The 15,935-nt window shown below is 45.1% G+C and overlaps 1 long non-coding RNA gene across 1 annotated transcript; it reads left to right on the top strand.

Annotated features, from left to right (window-relative positions):
• The first annotated feature begins 1,334 nt into the window (after positions 1 to 1,334).
• On the top strand, positions 1,335 to 10,063 carry LOC147913908 (uncharacterized). Its single transcript, XR_015556135.1, has 3 exons — positions 1,335 to 1,617; positions 1,859 to 1,895; positions 9,841 to 10,063. It is a non-coding gene; the product is annotated as an uncharacterized LOC147913908 (long non-coding RNA).
• Positions 10,064 to 15,935: the final 5,872 nt, after the last annotated feature.

The following is a 15,935-nucleotide window of genomic DNA, read 5'->3' as shown; positions in this document are numbered from 1 at the left end:
ACTTCTCAATCAATGAGAAAATATAGATCATTTAGATAAATAGAAAAAATTGGGATTATTGCAATCTATTGTGTTATCAGCCTCAGTATCGAGTTAGTATCTTTGTTTTGTTTGCACACATCTTGGTCCAGATAGGTTAGGTTATGTTGCCATAACAAATGGTCCCGACATTTCAGTGGCATGTCACAAAGGTTTATTTCTCACTCCGTCTCTGTGGCCAGCCAGGGGCAGGCTCCACTACAGGTTGCCTTCGCTCCAGGGCCTGGCTGTCCTCACTGTGGCCAAGAGAAGAGAGAACCATGGCAAACATTGGCTGGCTCTTCAAGCTCTGGCCTTGAAGTGACTCACATCACTTCCACTCACATTTTATTGGCCCAAACAAGTCACATGGTCAAGCCTGATGTCAACAAGGCAAGGAAATATAATCCTATCCAGGAGAGAAGCAGGGACTGCCCGTAAACAACCATGCCATCTACCACAGCAAAATACTGCAGAAATCTGGATTAACAGAAAAATTGTTCGAAATGATAAAAGCTCACCTGGCAATCTCAAGGACTCTGATTAAATGAATCTCCAAGCTTGAAATAAAAATGAGAAAATCTGTTTCAAAGCCAAATCACTAAGCAGTGAGCTTATTACTTATCATAAATGTGAAAGTCAGACTAAAGTACCCATCTTAGAACAAGCATTAAACTCTCTGTGTTATGTTGTTATTGCCATACGATGTGTTAAGCATTCACCCTTTACTGCCTAATGGTATTACCCTGTCCTAAGAGCCAGGCTCTAGAAGATCCCATTGACCTTTGCTTCGCATTCCATCGAGTGCAGAGGGCATGTGCTCCAGGGCACACCTACTTCGATAAGGTGAGCAGACAATGCCCAGGCCTGGAATTTTCACTAAGAACCAGTGCAGAACAACAGTCTTCCTAATCAGTGTCCCATTTACAGGGCATTCAGACACATTCATAGACATGACAGGAAAATCCACCCCAAGGACCTTCCCAAGTCTAGCCATGCTAATTACCACGTCTTGGGATCTAAATAAAGAAATAGAGAGGGCTTGGAAATTCGAATACCTGGAGGGGTCTGGCCATAACTGGTACAAAGACTGACAAAGAGCAATTGATCCTCCTTGTCATTAGGCTGCAGGGAAGGGAGGGGACTGATAAACTGAAGAATCTGTGCTTCTAAAAGGAGCTGCTGCTGTTCAGCCCCAAGCAGTTGTTGCTGTGTAGACAAAACCCTTTTCTTTAAGTTGCAAATCAAATTTATTTGTGAAATCTGACGGTTTTCAATATTAACACTGGGGTCGGCCCCGTGGCTTAGCGGTTAAGTGCGCGCGCTCTGCTGTTGGCAGCCCGGGTTCGGATCCTGGGTGTGCACCGACGCACCGCTTCTCTGGCCATGCTGAGGCCGCGTCCCACATACAGCAACTAGAAGGATGTGCAACTATGACATGCGACTATCTACTGGGGCTTTGGGGGAAAAAAAAAATTATAAAAATAAATAAATAAATAAATATTGACACTAATTCAAAAATTTGAAATACTGCATAGGACAAACTAAACACTTTTGTAGATGGTGTTTGGAATTATCAATCTGTAAACCCTGAGGCAGGTGAGCAGGGTAAAGATCTGGGAGGAGGGAGGAGAAATCTGGAAAGAAGTAGAGGGCATGTGCTCTCCACATGTGCCCAAAAGAGGGAGCATGAGATGGAGCCAAGAGGGAGGAGGGAAGAGATGTGGACGGATGCTGGAGGGAGATGGACCGGGGGAAAGAGACAGAGATGTTGAGATGGGAGATTTAGAGTGCTTTATGATGCGTAACCTCTCCTCTCTTCTTTTCACAAAACCTCCAGGAAAATAGACTTTCAGCATTGGCGCGTTTGGAGTGAGGTATGTACTTTCTTTGTAGTATGCCGTGGCATTGAGACTGGCTCCCAAGAGACCCGGTTATATTTGAGCTGTGTTTGCATCTCCACCTAAGGCTGCTTGTTCTAAGTCCAGAGTGCAATCTCAGTCGCAACGTTTATTTGCTCTAAACATATCTGAACCCCATTGCAATGTGGGGATAAAAATAGTACCCACTGCACAGCCTTGTAAGATGAAGATAAAAACGAAGCACATAGTGTGCACTCAACAAAGAGTAACTGCAATTGTTGTTATTACTATTTACATATTATTATTTTCATTTGTAATCATAAGCCCACAGGGAGAGAACATGCCGATCAGCAAACACAAGTAGCCAGTCAATCCATTTAAAGCTTTTATTTCTTAGTAGAAAACAACTAAACTGCTCTCCTGGTTTTTTATGCACCAGTCTCTCGTAAGTTGGGCAGTGTGAATCATCCATCAGAGTGTAATTGCTGCTTTATACATGTCTGGCATTTTACCTTTTGCAGAGGAACTTACCCTTGGTGTCTCCGCCACTCTATGGAGGGGACAGATTATTCCCATAGCCCGTGAGCTCCTCTGGAGTGGGCGCCATGTATTAGCTCCCCAGTCAATGCTTGTGGAATGAATGAATACCTGCTGCCTACTGAAGCGACTTCCTCTCTCCCTCCCTCCCCCTAGTACATCCTCTGCTTAAATCTAAAAGGAAGAGAGCAAATTACCCAAGAGGAGCGTTTCGTTATTATGGGGGTTAATATCATGCCAATGGGCTCACTTAGTTTTGGTAATATGAGTATGTAGGAGCCTTCCTCTGAGGAAATAGAACAAGAAGAGGTTCCTATGGCCTAGTAAAGGCTGCTTTATTCACAGACCTTTTATGACCAACTGGTATAAGGACCTCAGGAATCTTCTGGAACCAGAGGTTGCAATATCCCCTATTCTTAGTCCTCCCCAACTGAAGTTAGAGAATTCCATTGGGGTGAATCTGGATGGTTCTTGACCAGGATCTTGTAGCAACATTATCATTTCAAGCTAGGACTGCTGGAATAAAATTACCACGAGAGAAGTCTTCATTTATGATTCAGATTAAAATGAAATCACACACACACACACACACACACACACAAATCTGGAATGCTATAAACCAAATTGACAACAGTGGTTTTCTTGTTGTAGTGTGGTGACTGGCAACTTTCACTTTCTACTTTAAACATTGATGTGTTTGCCTTTTTACAAGACTTTCATAATCAGGAAGAAAAAAAGATCCTGTATTTCGTTTTGAAGAAGAAAAGGAAGAAACAAATGCAGCCTAGTAGCTTGAGCACTCCAGGTGGACAAGAAAGTGTTTATAATACTTATTGCCTAAATTAGAGAAAAGAGCAGAGCAGGAAGGCAGGAAGGCAGGGAGAGAGGATGGAGAGACAGGCTGGAGGCTGGTCCCACCAGGGGCGGGAGGACAGCAGGGCCTGCAGGCCTGGGGTGGGGAGGCAGCCTCTGGGGGACACACAGCCCTGTGGGAGCAGCTGGGTGTGTCAGCACGCACCCTGAGGGGCCTGGCCTGTTTGGGTTGAATAATTTAGAGATGGGAGAATTAAGGATCAGTTGTTCTGGCAACCAGCCCAAAGTTACACCTATGTCTTACTCATAATCTTTACACTTCGAACTGTGCCCACAGCTTCTGCCCTCACTGATTAAGAATGTGTGACTGGCTCTGCGAGTCTGGAACAAGATTTTTAGGTTTAGATGGGAGATTTAGAATCAAGGTTCAAACCCAAAGGACCTGAGAAGAAGTGTAGCAGGCAAAGCCAACCCTTCCTGTCTGTCATGCAGTTTGGAACAGAGATTGGGGGATTTCCAGGCACCAGTCACAGGGGTCGTTGTATTCCATGCTGGGGATTCAGAGAGGAGAGAACAAGCTTCTCTCTGGAGGAGCTCTCAGGCAGGAAACAAGCACGTCTGCCTAAGAGCTGCGGTTGAGGAGGTGGCTTGGAGGCCAAGAGAGAGCACTTGTGACCACAGTGCTCTTTCACTTCTTGTCTACATGACAGGGTGCCTGTGACAACCCTTCTGCTCTCAGTTTCCTCACCTGTAAAATGTTCCTGGCTTTTAGAGTCATCATGAGGATCAAATGAGTTAACCCCTCCAGAACCCTCGGCATTAGTGCTGAATCAGTGTTAGCCATCGTTCTGTACAAAAGTGCTCAGGGGAACCCTGTGAGGGGCCATGAATTCTCCCACAGAGGTTCAGAGAAAGCCACAAAGAAGTGTGAAGTGGGTCTTTATGGAGGAGTAAGAGTTGGTTTGATGGACAAAGGTGGGCAGTTTATTGCCAGCAAAAGAAGAGAGGCACAAATATATACGGTATGTTGTTGAAGAGCAAGTTCTTTGGTGTAACTTAAGCACAGGTGTGTGTGCTGTGTGGGAAGCTGAGGTGGGGGGGGAAGGTGGTGGCCGTGTGTGTGTGTGTGTGTGTGTGTGTGTGTGTGTGTGTGAGAGTGTGTGTGAGTGGCCTGGAAGTGTAGGCTGGCTTACAACTGAGAAAGACCTTATCAACCAGGCTTATGGGCTTGGGCTTTCTCTTTTCCCTGAAGGCATGTGGGAGCTTGAGAGATTTTGCTTTGTTTCTGAGGTTTCTAAGAAAAGAATGACAGGATCAGATAAGTGTTTGGAAAGTAGGTAATGGAAGAGGTGTCCATTCCGGAGAATGGCCTGGAGCCTCTGGCTGTTGTCCCCAGTCTGGTCACTAGAGGGAGGCCTGGGCTCAGAAGTGGCCCCACACTGCGTGTTGAGAGGCTGTTGGTCCCTGGCGGCCAAGCAGGGGTCCCACAGAGGCAGCCAAATCCCTACTCCCGTCAGCCCCTCACATAGGCTGAGGCAGACTTGCTAGGTTACAGACAAGGGCACTGGCAAGTTAGGAAGAAAATAAAGGCCCCTGACGTGCTGGGGGAACCTTGGCCTCCAGGCATCCAACAACTGACCTCTTCATCTCCCTCCCAGCTCATCCTCCTTCTCTTCCTGGGGTGTGAGGACACCCCAGCCTGCATGGCCAAGCTTTGTCCACACTCCCACAAATAGCCACTGTGGGCCCGGGGGTGCACACACTGGGGGAAGATGAACCTGAGGATGAGGTCTGCACAGGTCCAGGGAGCAGGCTTGGGCCATTTGGGAAGAGAATTCTGGGGCCCTGGGTACTCAGAGCACATTCTAGAAGGGTGTCAAGGGCTCTGGGTAGACACTTCCCTTGGGCCTGTGGACAAGTTGCCTTGAGGGGAGGAATATGGTTAAAGAAAGAACCCAAGGATGTGTCCTGAGTGAAAGAATTTTGAGTTGGGGGCCGGCCTCGTGGCTTAGTGGTTAAGTGCGCGTGCTCTGCTACTGGTGGCCCGGGTTCGGATTGTCTGGCCATGCTGAGGCAGCATCCCACATACAGCAACTAGAAGGATGTGCAACTATGACATACAACTATCTACTGGGGCTATGAGGAAAAAAAAGGAGGAGGATTGGCAATAGATGTTAGCTCAGAGCCGGTCTTTCTCAGCAAAAAGAGGAGGATTAGCATGGATGTTAGCTCAGGGCTGATCTTCCTCACAAAAAAAAAAAAAGAAAGAAAGAATGACTTCTCCAACTCTTGATTGGTTTCTTGTGTGAGAGAGCTGAGTCACTTCTCCTTTGTTGAGAGCTCTGTGGTTTTAAGAAAGATCTACACGTTCTTTGACCCTCTCCTGAAGAGACGGAGCCTATTTCCCCTTCTGGGCTGAACTGTCAGTGACTCGCTTTTAAAGGATAAAGTGAAAGCGATGGTGTGTGACTTTGAAAACTAGGTCATAAAGGCACTGTGACTTTCATCTCCTTTATCACTTGGATCATTGTTCAAGGGAAGCCAGCTGCTGTGTCCAGAGGACACTCAGGCAGCCCTGTGGAGAGGGTGGAACTGAGGCCTGCCACCAACAGCCATGTTGGAAGCTACTGCTCCAGCTCTGATCAAGCTTCAAACTGCAGCTCTGACCTACAGCTTCCTAACCACCCAGCTAAGTCGCCCCCTGAGAAATGGTGTGAGAGAATACATAGTTATCATTTTAAGTCACTACGTTTGGGGGTAATTTGTTATGCAGCAATAGATAACTACTACAGGCTTCAAGGGGACTCCCAGTAAGTAGCACTCTTATTTCCTGCTAGTGTTTTGCATAAGTCAAGAAATAAACCAAAAGTAAATATGGAAGGAGGAATATCATAGTGGTAAGAGCCCAGTCTTTAGCCAACTGAGCCTGCTAAGAGCAAACCCCAGAATTTAGGCTGACTTACTTGTAACCCAGTACCAAGGAACAGGAGACAGATCTCCCCTTGCAGAGGGGTCCTGCCCATTGAGAGTAAAAGCATGAAGGGAGAATTTCTACTCAACAGATGGGTTCACACCCAAGATAGACAGGTGTGGGTCTAAGTCAAGGACGCCCAAGTATTATTCTCAAAATTAACAGTAAGTGAGCCAGCCCTGGTGGTCTTGTGGTTAAGATTCGGCGCTCTTACTGCTGCAGCCTGGGTTCATGTCCCAGTCCTGGAACTAGGCAGCTCACATAGAGAATTAAACGAACAACTAGGATATACAACCATGCACTGAAGCCTTTAAAAAAAGAAAAAAATTAACAGCAAGTCACTGCTTGCCTCCCACCCCCTCACCAGGGCAGGGAGGAGCAGTGGGACAGAGAGTTCCAGAAGTTCCACTAATTAAGCTTCCTTCACAGGAAGGAAATGTCAGGAATGAGGAAGTTTCTTCCCTCATGTCCTTCCCTGACGTCTGTCTGTGGTCCTGTCCCGTGCACGTGACCTCTTTCTTCCCCGTGGGGTTGGCACCCCGGGTGACTTCTCCATTGCGGGCATCTTTCTAATAGTCTTATTCTGCCTCTCTCTTCTGTGCCCTGGGAGCTCCTTGTTAACGTCTTTTGCACAGTGCTCTGCAGATATCAGGCCCTCAGTCAGGACGTATTGGGAATCATAATGCTTTAAACTTGTCATTTTGATACTGAGGTTTTATGTTCTCTTTAGCTGGCCCTCTTTTTCCTAGCCTTTGAGGGTATTATTTTGTTAAATCACCAATGCTGATGGACCAAACCATCTTTGCAGGAATATGGTATAAATGTGAAATCGTTATTCTTTTTTCACAAGGACCTTATCAGGGAGAATCATTCCATTTTATGAGTGGGAATGTGGTTCTGGAAATTACTTACTGACCAGCAAGCAGTGTCAGAGAGCCAGAAGAGGATGGAAAATCCTGTCACCCATTTTGATAGCTCAGTAATATGTACATCTATTTCATATGCACAGCTATTTCAAAGTCTGATTACCCTTATTTCTTATCATTGGGAATCTAGTGAAATAGCTATACTCTTTTCCTTTGCTGTTTCTCTAAGATTCATGCTTCTCATCCATTGAATGACTAGTCAATATTGTTGCATCTCTAGCCTTGGATATTCCAATCTCCATTTCCTCACAGTTGATTTAAAAAAAAAGCTTTCCACAATTTAGTATTCCAAACTAGTAACCTTGAGGCCATCTTTGACTTTTCTGTCTGAATTACGTGTTAACAAAATGCTCATCATTCTCTCATATGTCTTAGATTCACCCTTTCATTTATTTTTTTAAGTTTACCCGAGTAACACATGAATATAAAGGACAGAATTACATAGAGTAAAAGGTGAAAGGTGCCCATGGCGGTTTTAACGCCTACAAAGTCTTCCCATCCCAATACGTATGCCCTTTTAAAAATAATTAATCTTTAAAATTGAGGTAACATTGGTTTATGACGATATATAAATTTCAGGTGTACATCATTCTATTTTGATTTCCGTGTAGACTACATCATGTTCACCACCCAAAGACTAATTGCCATCCGTCACTGTACAGGTGTGCCCTTTTCCTCCTTTCACCCGCCCCCTCCCCTCTTCTCCTCTGGTGGCCACCAATCTAATCTCTACATCTGCATGTTTGTTTACATATGCCCTTTTGCAGTGTCACTTTGCCACACATCCCATCGAGAGGCAGAGTCTGTCCTTGAAACTGGGCTGATCTTTGACTTGCCTTGACCTATAGAATGTAGCAGGTGTGGTGTTGCTGAGTTCCAGAGCCTCGGCCTTCAGAAATTTTGCTGCTTCTGCTTTTGTCGCCTTGGAATGCTGCCTGGGACACCACACAAGGAAGCCGGCCTCACCCACTGGGGTGAGAGGCCGGGTGGATTGAGGGAGCCCCAAGGGCAGCTGTCACCAATTGAATGCAGCCACGTCAGTAGCCTCAGCGGACCCAGCAGAAGAGTTACCTAGAAAACCCAAAGCATCAGGAAAAATAATACGTTTTTGTTGTTTTAAGTCACTAGTTTTAGAGTGGTTTGTTATGTATGCAGCAAAGGATAACTGAAACAGCCCCCATCACCCCTCTCTTGACCCCACTCTCCTCAAACCTTTTCCCACACATCATAAATATCCATGCGTATGTAACTACATAAAGCTAAAACACATCGTGGGATCACCTTTTACATCCTGACACATTTTCCTGTGAATACATACGGATTCCATAACTCTTAAATCTCCACAAAGTACCTCATTGTGCAGATGTACCACCCTTTCTTGACCTATTCCTTGTTCATAGACATTTAGGCTATTTCTGATTTTTCACTAATACAAATAGCATTGCAGTGAGTAGCACTATGCCTTCCCGCCTCCCTGCTCTCATCCATCCTGTCCACCCCAGCCTGAGGTAAGGGAGGGGCAGAACAGGACATCAGTGGGTGCTTAGGGGCCTCTGGGTAAGTACCTGCAAGGTCGTGCGTGGCCTAACCCCTACCCTCTCAAGAAAACAGAGAAGCATCTGTGCACCAGGGCCACCACTGCTCCTCTCCCCCCTCCCAGCCTCCTGGGCGTTATTAAGGATCGGAGATGACACACAAAGGAGATTTATAAAGGAAGATGGAGATACGGCTGTGTGTTAGGAACGGTGGAAAAGCATACAGACCCTAGCAGGCTTCTGTGTGGGCTGTCACAGAGGCTTTGCCCTCATCCAGCACTCTGAATTCCCTGCAGGGCTCTGTGCTGTCGGGGTGCTTTTAGAGTCTACGTGATTGGCTGAGGTGTTGCAGTAAAGGGTATGATTGTGGGTGTCTGTGATGGCGAGGAGGGCAAGGGAATGGGCTTTGTTTCTGCAGAGGGATTTCTGCCAGAGGTATGTGTGCGTGCATGGCGGGGGCAGCTGACAGGGTGCTATATGTGCCTGAGTGTGGATGTGACCAAACTCAGGGATGTGCTGCTGTTAAATGAAGCGAGGCATTGCCATGGCAACACAGCTCTCTGCTCCCAGCCAGATGCCAAGCCCTTAAATTATATTTTTCTGGCTGAAAGCGCCTCAATTGCCTCTGGTCTCCAAAGCAATGCACTGTGGGGGCACCAGATGCCTCACCCTCATCTCCAACCTTTCAGCAAAGCCTGAGAGGTGACAGGGAGACGTCGCTGGGGCACTGATGAATTTTGTTTGGGGGAGTAGACTCTGGTGAAGGGGGTTGGAGAGACCCATGGACAGGCCCCAGTTCTTTTATCTCCTGGACAGTGATGGGGGGTTAACCTTCTCCAGCACTTCGTTCTAGAAAGAAAATTGTACAATGAATGTCAATATAGAGATGCCAATCATTTCTTTTTTTTTAAATAATTTAATTTATTTATTCATTTTTCCTCCAAAGCCCCAGTAGATAGTTGTATGACATAGTTGCACATCCTTCTAGTTGCTGTATGTGGGACGCGGCCTCAGCATGGCCGGAGAAGTGGTGCGTCAGTGTGCGCCCAGATCCGACCCCGGGCCACCAGCAGCGGAGCGCGCGCACTTAACCACTAAGGCACGGGGCCGGCCCCAATTGTTTCTTTCACTAATCATTTCCTTTCGTTCCACCCGTTGTTCTTCCTTTGGTTTTGAAGAGGAAAGTATCCCCCCCTCCTGGGTGTAGACGACTTGACCTGAAGAATACCAAGCTGAATCTCTTCCAGCAATGTGGATTTGGGTTAATTATCTATATGCAACCAACCTGGAAGGTCGGGGACTGAAGGTGCCACGTGGGGGCAGCCCAGTGTAAGTAAAATCAGCAAAGAGAGTCCGAAGTCAGAAGGAAGCAGACAGGCAGAGGGAAGCCAAGACCAGAGAGGGAAGGAGGGCGGGAGAGGGAAATCTGGCAGCTGCTGTGGTCTGATGTCTTTCCCAATTCTAGTTCACAGGGAGGCTGGGTGCACTTTCTGCCCTTGGTTGCTTTTTCTAATTTGATAGGTTTGTGTCTTCTAGTGGAATGATCCCTGATTAAGGCCTGAGGAATACTTGGATAGGGTTTGGCTGATGATGCTGGAAGTGCCTTTTCTAGACACATTCCCACTCAGGATAAGCAGTGAGTCCCTCAAAAAAAGGCAGCTTGGGGGGCTGGCCTGGTGGTGTAGTGGTTAAGTTTGCATGCTCCTCTTTGGCGCCCGGGGGTTCGCAGGTTCAGATCCCAGGCCCAGACTGACACACCGCTTATCAAGCCATGCTGTGGCAGGCGTCCCACGTATGAAGTAGAGGAAGATGGGCATGGATGTTAGCCCAGGGCCAATCTTCCTCAGCAAAAAGAGGAGGATTGGCAATGGATATTAGCCCAGGGCTAATCTTCCTGACACACACACAGACACACACAAAAAGGCTGCTTGGACATATGTATATGCAAAATGATGCTGCTACCTTTCTGCAGCCAATTATTTGCAAAGACTTTTGTGATATACAATGTCACAAGAAGAGTATGACAATGAAAATTTTCTTCAATCAGCCAACAACATTTTATTGAGCAGCTACTATGTACCAAGCAGTATTCTAGGCGTCAGGGAAATAGTGAGCAAGACAGAAGAAAGCCTGCCCTTAGGGAGCTTGTTCTTTGGAGGACACAGATAATAGAGTGAACAAAAGATGTAATAGCAGACATTGCTAAGGGCTATGAACAAAATAAATGAACCAATGTGAGTCATACAGAATCATAAACCATTAAGGTTTAAAAAGTCCTCAAAAGTTTCCAGGTGCTTTTATTCCCGGAAGACCAAGGGAACAATACAGATAATAAATGGCCTTTAGCCAACCAGAGGGTGGCGAAGCTAACTCTAGCTTATTCTTTGTCAGCTTTTATGTCACTGCCTACGGGAAGCCTTTCTCTACCAGTTCTGGGTTAAGTGCTCCTCCTGCTGAACCTTGCACTTGGCCCCATAACAGCAGACTTTATTGCCTGCTTATGTGGGCGTCTTCTCCACTCACTGTAGGACCTGAGGGCACAAACAATGCCCGTTACATTCACACCAAGTTACATTCACATCTAATTGTGACTCACACTTCATTGATGCCGGCTGAATAAATAACAAGGGCTGTTGCCTGCTTGCCAGCATCAACACTGATGTTTCTTTTACCCCTGTAGGCAATTCTTCCACCATGTGACCCCGCCACAGGTAGGAGTAGTTGGCTAATCACACAGACATGGCATGATTGTCTTCAGAGATGAGAGAAACATCTTCCATAGCCAGAAACCCAGGAGAGGTGGTGTGTTTACTCTTTTCCAGCTATTGAGGCTGGAGCCTTTGTGTTGAGCACCTCTTAAAAATGGAGAAGCAAAGTCTGTAGGCCTATATCCAGTGGCCTGGACACTTCTCAGGAAGTGTCTGATGACTGGATGGGAGCAAATGGAAGCAGCCAGCCATTGGCTGGGCATACTTGCAGGCCTAGTCTCACTGGAGATGGGACAGTTAACACCTAACAAAAGGGACCACGCAGTGCACCCAGGAAAAGTACACAGGCACAAACACACCAGTGTGCCCAAAATAGCAGATTTTACCTCTCCTCCCTCTTGCCCTCACTGCAGAGCTAACAGAAAAAATAAATCTTAGGGCCCTGTGGACTTCAGTGCTATCTGCCCAACCACATCCTAGAAGAATACAGTAATCCTTTTCAGGGGAGGACTGAGCCCTCATTAATTGGTTCAACCTCAAGGTTGACTGTTTATTGCCCTAGCAACCAAAGCCCCCAACTGGTGTTTTCATGGCAGAGGTAGAACAAGGATGCCATGCACAGCAAGCTACCTGAGCTTGGGATATACAAAAACATGATGGAAGCTGTTCTCTTGCCTGGATAGCTGTGAGGTACATTCTCTGGCCAGCCCAGGGAGAATCCAACCCAGAGACCAGAACTAAAGCCTTTGTGGTAGCAGTGGAAACAGGCTGCTTTCTGCATCACTTACCACAGTACCAGATCTTATTTATAATAGGAAACTTCCAGAGAATTTGGAGAAAGATGAATTTCCTCCATTTTTTTATTACTGCATACGATTCTTTATGGGGTTTTCTATGCATAATTTATTTATTTATTTATTTTTTTGTGAGGAAGATCAGCCCTGAGCTAACATCCATGCTAATCCTCTTCTTTTTGCTGAGGAAGACCGGCTCTGAGCTAACATCTATTGCCAATCCTCCTCCTTTTTTTTTTCCCCAAAGCCCCAGTAGATAGTTGTATGTCATAGTTGCACACCCTTCTAGTTGCTGTATGTGGGACGCGGCCTCAGCATGGCTGGAGAAGCGGTGCGTTGGTGTGCGCCCGGGATCCGAACCTGGGCCGCCAGTAGTGGAGCGAGCGCACTTAACCGCTAAGCCACGGGGATGGCCTCCCAGTAGATAGTTGTATGTCATAGTTGCACATCCTTCTAGTTGCTATATGTGGGACGCCGCCTCAGCATGGCCGGAGAAGCGGTGCATCGGTGCGTGCCCGGGATCCGAACCTGGGCCGCCAGTAGCGGAGTGCGCGCACTTAACTGCTAAGCCACGGGGCCGGCCCTCTATGCATAATTTAAAAAATTTATATAAGTAATGCATAAATATGTGCTCATAAAAAAATCAGACAACATAAAAGCCTATAGAGTAAAAAGTCCCTTCTACCACTTCCCGATCTCTCTCCTCCCACTATGACATTTGGATCTTTTTCGCCATGTATTTACAAACATTATGTGTATATGCAGATAATAGTCTAGTTTAGTTTTTACATATTAGTTTTTTATATATACATTTACATATACACAGTAGGTTTACGTATTAGTTTTTACACCATACATGTAATTTTGCAATTTCATGTTTTTTCAATAACCAGTGTATCTTGGAGCCCTATGCATGTCAGTACATTCTTGTGAGGGGTGCAAAGCATTAATGTTCCATAGTGTGTATGAACCATAATTCAATGAACTTTTCCCCTACTGATTAACATTTGGGCTGTTTCCAGTTTTCCACTATTATGAACGACACTGTAATGAACATCTATTTACACATATCATTGTGTCCCTGTATAGGTATTTCTACAGGGAAGATATGTAGAAGTAGAATTGCTGGGGCAAAATTTGATAATAGAATAGCTTTATCAATTTCCTTTCCCACAGGAGTGTATGAGTGCCCATTTTCACATCCCACCAACGCTGGATATCCATTCATTCAACAAACGTATATTGAGCAACTACTATGTGCCAGGCACTGTTCTAGAAAACTAGGACACATCTCTGCCTTGTGGTGCTTACAGTCTAGTGGAGGGAAACAATTAATAAACAATTATTTATCATATTTTCTTAAAAAGTATTATTTCCTCAGTAAATTATTATAGAATTTAATGTCATAAATGCTGTGAAAAAAGAGTATGGTAAACAGAATTAGGAATGCCAGTGGGATTGAGATTTTGAATAGGGTAGTCAAGGAAGGCCTCACTCAGGTGGTATTTGAGCCTTCCTTGAAGGACGTGAGAGTGTGAATCTCTCGGAGGAAAGCGTTCTGGCACAGGCAACGGTTCAGCACAAAGGCTCAGGCAGGAAAGTGTTGGTCTGTTCAGAGGTGCAGCAAGGAGGCCAGCGTGGCTTGAACAGAGGAGGTGAGAGGACAAAGAGGAAATGGGGGGCCAGACTGGGAAGGGATCTGTAGTAGCTGAAAGGATTTTGGCTTTTACTCAGAGGGACGAGGAGGGACATTAGAAAGTTTTGAGCACCAGAGTGACATGATCTGACTCAGGTGTTAACAGCTTCACTCTGGCTGCTATGTTAGGAATCAACTACAAGGGTAGGAGGTGGGGACAAGCAAGGAAGGAGTCAGTTAGGAGGCTACTGCAATAATCCAGTTGAGAGATGACAGCAGTTTGGGCCAGGGTGGGCAACAGTGAGGTGAATAGAAGTGGTTAGGTTCTAGATACTTTGAAGGTAGAGCCAACAACATTTACTGTGGGATTAGAAGTAGGATGTGTGGGGCCAGCCTCGTGGCCTAGTGGTTAAGTTCAAGCGCTCTGCTTTGGCAGCCTGAGTTCAGTTCCCAGGCATGGAACCACACCACTCGTTGGTGGCCATGCTGTGGTGGCAACACACATACAAAATAGAGGAAGATTGGCATGGATGTTAGCTCAGTAACACAGAATTACTTGGTCAAACCTCGTCATAAATGAGAAAACTGGGGCTCAAAAATGTTAATTGGACCTCAAAAAGGCTAACTGAGGCTCAGTAGAATGACTTATTCAAGGTCACACAGCAAAGTGTTGGAGCTGTTATTAAAATTCAGCTTTCCTGATAACTACTCTATTTCATTTTCCATCTACTATACCATCTTATCTTATTAAGAAATTTGTTTTACCAATAAAACTGAGAGCCAAAACACTCATCTCCATGAGGGCTCAAATTTGGATAGGATAGTCGATCAAAGGAAATGTCAATAAAAATTTACTACCCAGGCTAAGAAACTAGATTTGCATTGCTTTTTTCCACCGTGACCTTTGGAACAGGAGACAACAGGTGAGGTATCTTTCCCGCCCAGCTCCTCCAGCCCCTCAGCAATGCTGAGATCAGTAATCACTCCCCGGGCTCCTTTCCTCCTCATTACTATTCTAATTTGCCTTAGTCAATCCACCTAAGGTATTAGGGCTTTATTTTTTTTCCACTCTAATAAACCAACCTTTTAGATTAAGGGAAAAAGAGAAAAGGGATAAGACTAGTTTATCTTAGCGAAAAAGGAATTGGGAAAATTAGAACATGGCAAGCCAAGTCTTGCCGTGTGTATCCTGTACAGCAATACATCTGTCTCACTGAGGCCTGGGATCCTTCTAGGAAAAACTCGATGTAGGATGCTGGAAACAGGCAAGAGTTTCTACTGAAATAATAAGCAAAGAGTAGTGAGAGGATCCCTCTTAGCCAGACATATTTAAAGCCAAGAGGAAGATCAGAGAGACTGGAAGGGAACTGATGAGGGCACACATTCAGGAAGGTGAGTGGACACCTTACAAAGCTGCTCCTGCTGGGCTCAGCGTGTGCCTTACCTGCCCCCTTTCAGCAAGCATCACAAAGGCCTTCTTCAAAAGAGCAGTTTATGCTGACTATGAAAATTTGGATGATATAAGAATATTATAACTCTCCAGCCTTTTCTGTGCACATACACATTGTGCATACAAAAAACATTGGTAAAATGCTGTGCATACTGTTTTTAGGCTGTTTTTCTCAGTTAACATGTTGAGCATTTCTTCCAATTATTACATGTATCTCTAAAAACATGACTTATAGTGGCTATATAGTATTTTATTATGTGAAATATTTTCATCAAACAAGCCTCTTTAAACAATGTTGATGTTCCCAGATTTGCACTCTAACAAATTTCAGGTGGAGGCAGAATTACCAGGTCAAAGAGTATTTCTTTAAAAAGAAAAAAAAAAAAAAAATCAAACATTTATTCTTTTTTAAAATGACTTAAAATTATTTCCAATGTAAAAAAAGATCAGAAACACAGAAAAGCATAAATAAAATAAACATCAACTATAATCCTACCATCATTCACATTCTGGTGTACATATATCCTTCCAGTTTTTAAAAAAATATGTCAACATTCTATACAATATTAGTTACCATGCATGGTTTCATAATTAGATTTTTTTTTTTTTTAAAGATTTTATTTATTTACTTTTCCCCCAAAGCCCCAGAAGATAGTTGTCTGTCATAGCTGCACATCCTTCTAGT

Source organism: Ceratotherium simum, chromosome 24, assembly GCF_057802395.1.
Source record: "Ceratotherium simum simum isolate JZ-2026a chromosome 24, ASM5780239v1, whole genome shotgun sequence".
Lineage (NCBI taxonomy): Eukaryota > Metazoa > Chordata > Mammalia > Perissodactyla > Rhinocerotidae > Ceratotherium > Ceratotherium simum.
This window is presented reverse-complemented; position numbering and strand designations above follow the sequence as displayed.